Consider the following 8,757-nt stretch of genomic DNA (forward strand, 5'->3'; position numbering starts at 1 on the left):
ATATTTGCTGGTTCTAAGTTCCTGGAGTGTCTGTGGAACATGTGGTTGGCGTCGAAGGCGCCGATCCATCTCATCCCACATATGCTCGATTAGTGAGAGATCAGGGGAGCGAGCCGGTCAGGGGATGACATTCACGTTGTTTTGTTGAAGAGATCCTGAACAAGTCGAGCAATATGATGCCGGGCATTGTCATGTTGAAAGGTAATGCCTGGGCCATGACGACGCAAAAACGGTAGAACAACAGGGCCGATTATCTCGTCGCGGTAGCGCTGTCCATTGAGATTTCCCTCTACCACTATCAAACGGGTCCTCTGTCTTGCTGTAATCCCATCCCATACCATAACGCTGCCGCCCCCGAACCGATCTTCTTCCATGACACAATGATTGACGTAACGTTCACCTCGCCGTCGGAACACTCGAATCCGTCCATCGCTGAGGCTGAGGTGAAAACGAGACTCGTCAGTGAATAGAACTTGTCCCCACTGCATGTCTGCACCACTGTATAGGTGCTTGACGGTGGTTTCCTGTCAAAAAGGGACGTCTGGCGGGTCTTCTGGCGACAATCCCTGTACATCTGAGACGACGACGTACGGTTTGTGAAGATATTCGTCGAAGGCCAGGGGTGCTTCTTGCAGTCACTGTTGCTGGCTGGAATCGATTTCGTAGGTGTGTTGTTCGAATCCAGTTGTCTTGTCGATTATTGGTTACGCGTGGCCTGCCACTCCGAGGATGGTCTCTGACTGCATTCGTCTGTTGCCAACGTTGCCATGAACACTAAATGGTGTTTCCGTGGACGTTAAATTGTCTTGCAACATCACGTTGACTCGATCCAAGGCATACCAATGGATCGCAGACGCTCATTTTCGGACAGGCGTGGCATTTCGCAATGTTGAATAATTGCGTAATTTTGTTGTTTTTCTGAGTGGTTGTTGTCAGCACGATGCTAAACGATGCATATGGAATCCCGTTAACGCACATGTTTATATACCCATCCTTGGGTAGTGAAATGCAAGGGGCTTGCATAAAAGTCAACTTTTGCATGGAATGCATGCTTTTCTGTAGCAGTTGCGTTTTTGTGACTTGATTCCATACATGTACTACAATATTGAAAACCAAACTTTACTTACACTTTAAAATACACTAAAATATTGGTGTCACAGGAACTTTTGTTGTTGAGTATATGTTTCACTTGTCAGACAGACATGTGTGTCAGACAGCTGCGTTGATGTCACATGTGGCAATGTTAGTTTCACATAACGTGTGTCAGACAGCTGTGTTTGTGCCACATGTGGCAATGTTAGTTTGACATGACGTGTGTCATACAGCTGTGTTGATGTCACATGTGGCAATGTTAGTTTCACATGACGTTGGTCAGACAGCTGTGTTGATGTCACATGTTGCAATGTTAGTTTCACATGACGTGTGTCAGACAGCTGTGTTGATGTCATATGTGGCAATGTTAGTTTCACATGACGTGTGTCAGACAGCTGTGTTGATATCACATGTGGCAATGTTAGTTTCACATGACGTGTGTCAGACAGCTGTGTTGATGTCACATGTGGCAATGTTAGTTTCACATGACGTGTGTCAGACAGCTGCGTTGATGTCACATGTGGCAATGTTAGTTTCACATAACGTGTGTCAGACAGCTGTGTTTGTGTCACATGTGGCAATGTTAGTTTCACATGACGTGTGTCAGACAGCTGTGTTGATGTCATATGTGGCAATGTTAGTTTCACATGACGTGTGTCAGACAGCTGTGTTGATGTCATATGTGGCAATGTTAGTTTCACATAACGTGTGTCAGACAGCTGTGTTTGTGCCACATGTGGCAATGTTAGTTTGACATGACGTGTGTCAGACAGCTGTGTTGATGTCACATGTGGCAATGTTAGTTTCACATGACGTGTGTCAGACAGCTGTGTTGATGTCATATGTGGCAATGTTAGTTTCACATGACGTGTGTCAGACAGCTGTGTTGATGTCACATGTGGCAATGTTAGTTTCACATGACGTGGGTCAGACAGCTGTGTTGATGTCACATGTGGCAATTGTAGTTTCACATAACATGTGTCAGACAGCTGTGTTGGTGTCACATTTGGCAATGTTAGTTTCACATGACGTGTGTCAGACAGCTGCGTTGATGTCACATGTGGCAATGTTAGTTTGACATGACGTGTGTCAGACAGCTGTGTTGATGTCACATGTGGCAATGTTAGTTTCACGTAACCTATGGTAGACAGCAAGGGTCTAAAGGGCTCTATCCTTGTGTAACAATTGTTATTTCTCGTTAAAAAGCTTTTTAAAAAGTCCAGTAAGGAAACATCTCTTAAGTTTTTCATATCCACCATATACAAATTGAGGATGACATGAGAACGTAATCTGAAACAGTTACATGTTGTTTCAAGTATTGGCTGTGATTGGTACAGAATATGACAGGGTGTTCACTTCTCCCGGTATGGAAAGGTTGCATGTCACATTCTGGGGGTATGACAAGTGAGAGGTGTGAGTTTTTGGAATGATGCGAAACACCAACATTTCTATTCATTGCACCCGGCGACAGGGGTGTGGACGTCATAGCGACGGTTCCTGCATTCCGACGAAGCCTTCTGTGACGTCTACAATGAGTGTTCATTATGATATATAGTGTTTAACGCTAGTCAGCAATATTTCAGATATCACGGTGGGCTGTAAAGAATCGAATGTGGACCAGGCAAGCCAGTAACTCACACCATGAGTTCGTCAAGCTGAAGGTCCGGGTTCGATTTCCCTCATGAGTACAATGCGTGAAGTCTTTTTCTGGTGTTCCGTGACTGTAGTCTAATATTGCTAGAAGCGTAAAGACCGCCTCCGTGGTCTAGTGGTAGAGCGTCCGCTCGGAAAGCGGAAGGTCCGGGGTTCGATCCCCGGCCGCGTCATACCAAAAGACGTTAAACGATGGTACTTGATGTACTGTCTTGCGTTCGGCATTAAGGGGCTAAAACAAGGACTGGTCGGCTCGGGGTCAGTATACTGTGTCTGAGTGGGGTATTCATGTTAAACTGCGGCATGGTATCTCTGTGGGCTAGCACTATAAAGCGGCATCAGACCGGACTAGTACAACACAGCCACACACACAAGTGCAATAATCTTGGACGCGACGTTAAACCAAATTTCACCTCACCTAAAAGCATAAAACAATACTCACTCACTGAAGGCCTACACATTGATCTACACCCAGGGCACAATGGCACACTCAGTCAAGCCTCACACTGTAACTTCCCAAGTACCGTAAGTCGATGTTAACAACACAGTGAGGCCCAGGGAACATATTGTACCCGGAATCCCCCCCGGGGTCAAGGTAAAGAGCGTCACATATCTGACCTGTGACAAACAGCTGATGGCATGAGCCCCCCCCCCCCCTTAAGTGTGTATACGTCAACACGCAATCTATTAGATCACACACTGTAACCTACCATCGCGTGGGGAGCCTGGTTATCCTGGTTACCTGCTGTGTGTCATAGTTTTAATTGTTACCTTCATGGGTTTGCACTTGTATTTCAGTAATTCCTTTGGGCGTGCGTGCGTGCGTGCGTGCGTGCGTGCGTGCGTACGTGATATGTCTTTTGAGTCAGTATGCTAATATCAGAAAAAGAGGGTTCGAACCCAGTGACACGCCCCTCCCACCCCGACACGCCACTATATGCTACTGTTGACATTCCTTTCATGACGGTCGTTGTCGGGGAAGAGGACCACCTGATATATATGTTACATTCCCCAGCGATGCATGGAAAAAAGCAACACTTTGATATACGATATATGAGTGCGAGGTGCTTTATACTGTCAGCCGTTATAGGACCGCCTCGTCAGTCTCCAAATACGTCTTGGCAGGCTGTCGAAAATTACTTCGGGAATTAACTAACAGACACTCCAAATCACTTTTTGTCACCTACATGACGCAGGAGATCGATATCTTTTGGTTTAAAGGGGACTGGGAATAGTTCGGGCTTAACTGACACTTCACTATTTCTTAGAAGGACAGGGCTTGAAACGACAGCATATTTCAAAGACTTTGAACCGAGTACATTTGTGAACAGCGTGCGACGTGATCCGGCGTTGGTGCTTTCTGTTTGTGTTAGCGGCTGGTCTTGAGGTTAGGTTAATACACCTGCTGGTCATGAATCCACCCGGGTTCGATTCCAGATACGTCATAGTACACGTATAATGTCATTCGTGACCAACTCGTGTTATTCCGGGACAAGCCGAATAGCGGGTTACGGAAAGGGGCGAGTGGTGACGAATGGTATAATGTAGGCAGTTCATTCTGGATGTGGGGCGGTCGGGTAGCCTAGTGGTTAAGCGTTCGCTCGTCACGCCGAAGACCCGGGTTCGAATTCCGACATGGGTACAATGTGTGAAGCCCATTTCTGGTGTCCCCCGCCATGATATTGCTGGAATATTGCTAAAAGCGGCTTAAAGAATTAAGAAAATACTCACTCACTCATTCTGGATGTCCCCGGTTGTGATATTGTTAGAAGCGGCGTAACATTATGCTGCGCTCACTCCGTTTGTGAACAATTCATTAGGAAGGAAAGTGCCAAAATTTGAAACTACGAAAAATCATGGGCTGTGGGGTAGCCTAGTGGTTAAAGTGTTCTCTCTTCAAGCCGAAGACCCGGATTCGATTCCCCGAATTGGTACAGTGTGTGAAACCCGATATTGCTGAAAGCGGCATTACGACATGACGGTTGAACTCTCGGATCTGCATACTCCGTGCAGTCCATCATGAACAAAAGCAGGGGTGGAAGGTTTGCTCGAGGGCCAGTGGGGGTGGCACAAAGACGAATACATGCATTCGTCACCACTCGCCCCTTTCCGTAACCTGCATTCGGCTTGTCCCGGAATAACACGAGTTTGTCACGAATGGAATACATGCAGAGAGTGGACTCCACGTGCACCGAGTCACATGCCATCGCAGTCCAGGGTGGACTACTCCCTTCCACGCGGAACTCCCGCGGTTTTGTTTGTTTGTTTGTTTGTTGTTTAACGCTTCACTAAACTTTATGATGGTGGTCTGTAAATAATCGAGTCTGGACCACACAATCCAGTGATTGACATCATGAGCATCGATCTACGCAATACGATGACATGGATCAACCAAGTGAGCAAGCCTGACCACCCGGTCCCGTTGGTCGCCTCTTACGACAAGCATAGTCGCCTGTTACGGCAAGCATAGTCGCCTCTTACGACAAGCATAGTCGCCTTGTACGGTAAACCTGGGTTGCTGAAAATACTGGGGCTGTTACAGTGTGCTACTTGACTGAGTGTGGTCTTTTTGAATCTTAGCAGTAGCATAATAATTACAGGAAAGTATCTTACGGTCCTTACCTTTTTTTAGTAGTATATGCTGCACAGAAACCGAGGAAGCAAATCAAACCGTGGTCAAATAAATATTGCTGAGTTACAGTGAAAAAAACATGTCATTATAAAACAGATTTCGTTTAATGGTGTCTAACATGAATCAAACTAGAAATAATTATTCGATGTTGTTGTATTTAGTACGAGTATCAAAAATTTATTAAAAAAAAAAAATGTGTTTTAGGACATTAAATTTGCAGTGTTTGGCGACTAATTAGAAACGTTTTCATAACGTTTATATATTTTGGTCAAGTGTATACTTTCTTTTGTCTGGTTCATATTAGCGATGATCTTTGGGCACCTGGTCCGCTTAGCGTATAAGTCGAAAGTAATTTACTTTTATACAAAATCCAAAACTTCATCTAGTCATCTATTACTTATGTGACCCTTTGAAACAATAGGGTTGTCTTAGCAGGAAGCACTACATATTCGTATATCGAAGTTCCGAGGTTAGAACGTGTACCAGTAGCCATTGCACTTGGACCTCACTACGCCGTTTCCGGAGGTGTGGTCACGTGGCTGTGACATCATCAGATAACAATGGCGGCACTTATCTCGAATGATTGACGGACCCGAGAATCATCGAAAAACAGGAAATTCTTCCCAAATCCCCGCCTCTGGTGACACACACCTTCATAGTTGGTGATTCAAGAATGCTTCAATTCGTGACCAATCAGACAAGCCGATGTTTTTGGTTGATACGGCGGGGCGAGTGGCAACGCCTGGTATGCTGTGGGTAAGATGGGTTGGTATCCGGAAACAATGAGAAGACCCATACGTTGTTTTTGTTGCATGTGAGGAATGTTGTAAGGTTATTGAGCAGCTGGTAACTCCAATGCCAGGAATTACGCCAGGCAGTGGCTTCCCATGCCTGTCATAGATTACGTCGACTGCATGCCGGCACTCGAACACAACTAACTTCAATTACTGTGAAGCGCATATTCATGCCGTATGTATTTATTAAGAAAATGTATGCTGAATGTTTTTGGACGGTGACTGTTCTATTACAACTAGAGGCACAAAGCCTTGCATTTTGCATTGCACATAGAGAAACGATTCAATTTGGCTTAAAAAGAATGAATAATAATATTATTAATAAGAGTGGCTGAATATTATTTTAAGCCGCATTTGTATGTCACTTTACCTTTTACACACGTAAAATCCAAAGAGTAATATGGAATAATCCGGCGGCATCGTACCCCCCAAAATAATCAATACCCTGTGGTACTTAAAAAATAATTACATAATGCTCCCCACAGTGTAATGTGTGTGTGTGTGTGTGGTGGTGGTGGTGGTGGTGTTGTGTGTGTGTGTGTGTGTGTGTGTGTGTGACCTATTCTTGCTGACAAGCGTCCAAAGAATATAGTTAGAAAGAAAATAATAGAGCTCCTTACTGTTTCTAAAAAAAATGTTTTTCGCAGTTCCTACCAAATTCTCCAGTCCGAATACCCAGCACATGAGTCTAGACATGCCTACGACTGTGTGTTAATTTAAACTTGTGTAGCGGGATGTCCCGGGGTGTTTTCGCCCACTCATCGGTCCACGTGAATACCTTATCCGTATTACCAGAGAACATTGAACTGTTAGATAGAAATATTCCAGCTGTACCACTTTCTATTAACGACAATATCCAGCGGTTATAAAACTACAGAGCCTTGCATCGCTACAGCCATATAAATGAATAAAAGACCACAACTGATGTTATGACAAATTAGATTCAAAGTCATTCAATTCGTCTAGCCTTTGATAACCTCAAGCTCCACTTCATTACTCGAGATCGTAAAAATTCAAATTTCTGTTGTTCACAGGTAATTTATATTCATGATATCTGCCGAGTATAAAACCCGCCGACGTCAATGATATATTCTGTTTGTTCAGACCATACTGACGCGCCATATATTTCATAGTTCACATTTGCCGTTGGATGGCGCTGTGAAAGTGGGAAGTTGAAGCAAGAGGAGCGCTTTTAGACATGCCGTAAACGCATGTTGCACGTGTCAAAAGTGCACGGGGTATGCATTTTTCCCATGCATATCTCACATTTATAGTTTAACGCGAGTACGCAGCGTTTACAGAAATCGACAGCCTGGCGTTAGCACATGTACACCTGTCACTATGTTGTGATACTTGCCGGGGTTTGCCGTGGGGTCATCCACAATAGGTGAACGTGAAAAATTTCACAGGATTCCTAAGTTCTGGTTTTAATACAGACTATTAGTGCAGGTTTTACTATAGATAAGACCCGTGAAGATTCGGTATAGAATTAGTCTTCAGCAAACCATGCTTGTCGTAAGAGGGGACTAATGGGATCGGGTGGTCAGGATCGCTGGCATAGTTGATGCATGTAATCGAATCCCAAATATTGCGTATGATTTCAATCACTGGATTGTCTGGTCCAGACTCGATTAATTACAGATCACCTTCTGAGTGCGGCGTTAAACAACAAACAAACAGAAACATAATCGAGGCGACCCTGCAGGATTCTACCTCAAGGTTTCTGGCGTGCACAAGGGAGGCAGCTTTGCACAGCGAATTGTGGGGCCTTAGGTTATCCCCTTAGTCCAGACCAAGGGCGAATCCAGCATTTTTAAAAGAGAGGGGTTTAAAATATCAAAAACCTCTCTCAGATAATTCTACTGCCTACCTCATACTACATTTGGTTTTCTAAAAGAAGCATTGTCTCTGTCTTGGGTAATCATTAATCAACAAAACACAAACTACTAAACGAAATAAATCATTCTATTATTCAAATGAGGACTTCCTGTACATCCCTATGTTACTTATAAGAGCACGTTATCTCTTCACAGGGGGCACGGGTTGCCCAGTCGTCTAAGGCGCCGCCATTCGCTGTGCAGAGTTGAGGCCCTTGGGCACGCCAGAAACCTATGATTGTGGTTCGAATCCTGGTTCGCCCCGATTATGTTTCTAGGTTTGTCAGCACCATACCCGTGCTCGTGGGTTTCACCGAAGTGGTAAACGTTTGAGACCTGCATCACTTCGGGTTTTCCTCCCACATTAAGATGACACGCCGTGATATAACTGGAATAATGTTAAAAGCGGCCGTTAAACCCAACTCACTCACTAGCTATCACTTCACAAGAAGCAAAGAAGGTATCAATATTTGTTCAATGTGCAAGGTAACTTTTACTGCTGAAATAAATGCCAGATTTATATATACATAATAGGAAAGGGACGGGGTGGCCCATTTGTGAAAGGCGTCATAATTCGCTTTGCAGAGTTACGTCCATTGTGAACGCCAGATACCTATGATCGTGGGTTCGAATCCCGGTTTGCCCCGAACAATGTCTGATGAGATATGTTTTTTTTATGTATTGTCTGTTCCTTTATTTTCACAACAAT

Source organism: Haliotis rufescens, unplaced genomic scaffold, assembly GCF_023055435.1.
Source record: "Haliotis rufescens isolate VD_foot unplaced genomic scaffold, xgHalRufe1.0.p SCAF_3, whole genome shotgun sequence".
Taxonomy (NCBI): Eukaryota; Metazoa; Mollusca; class Gastropoda; order Lepetellida; family Haliotidae; genus Haliotis; species Haliotis rufescens.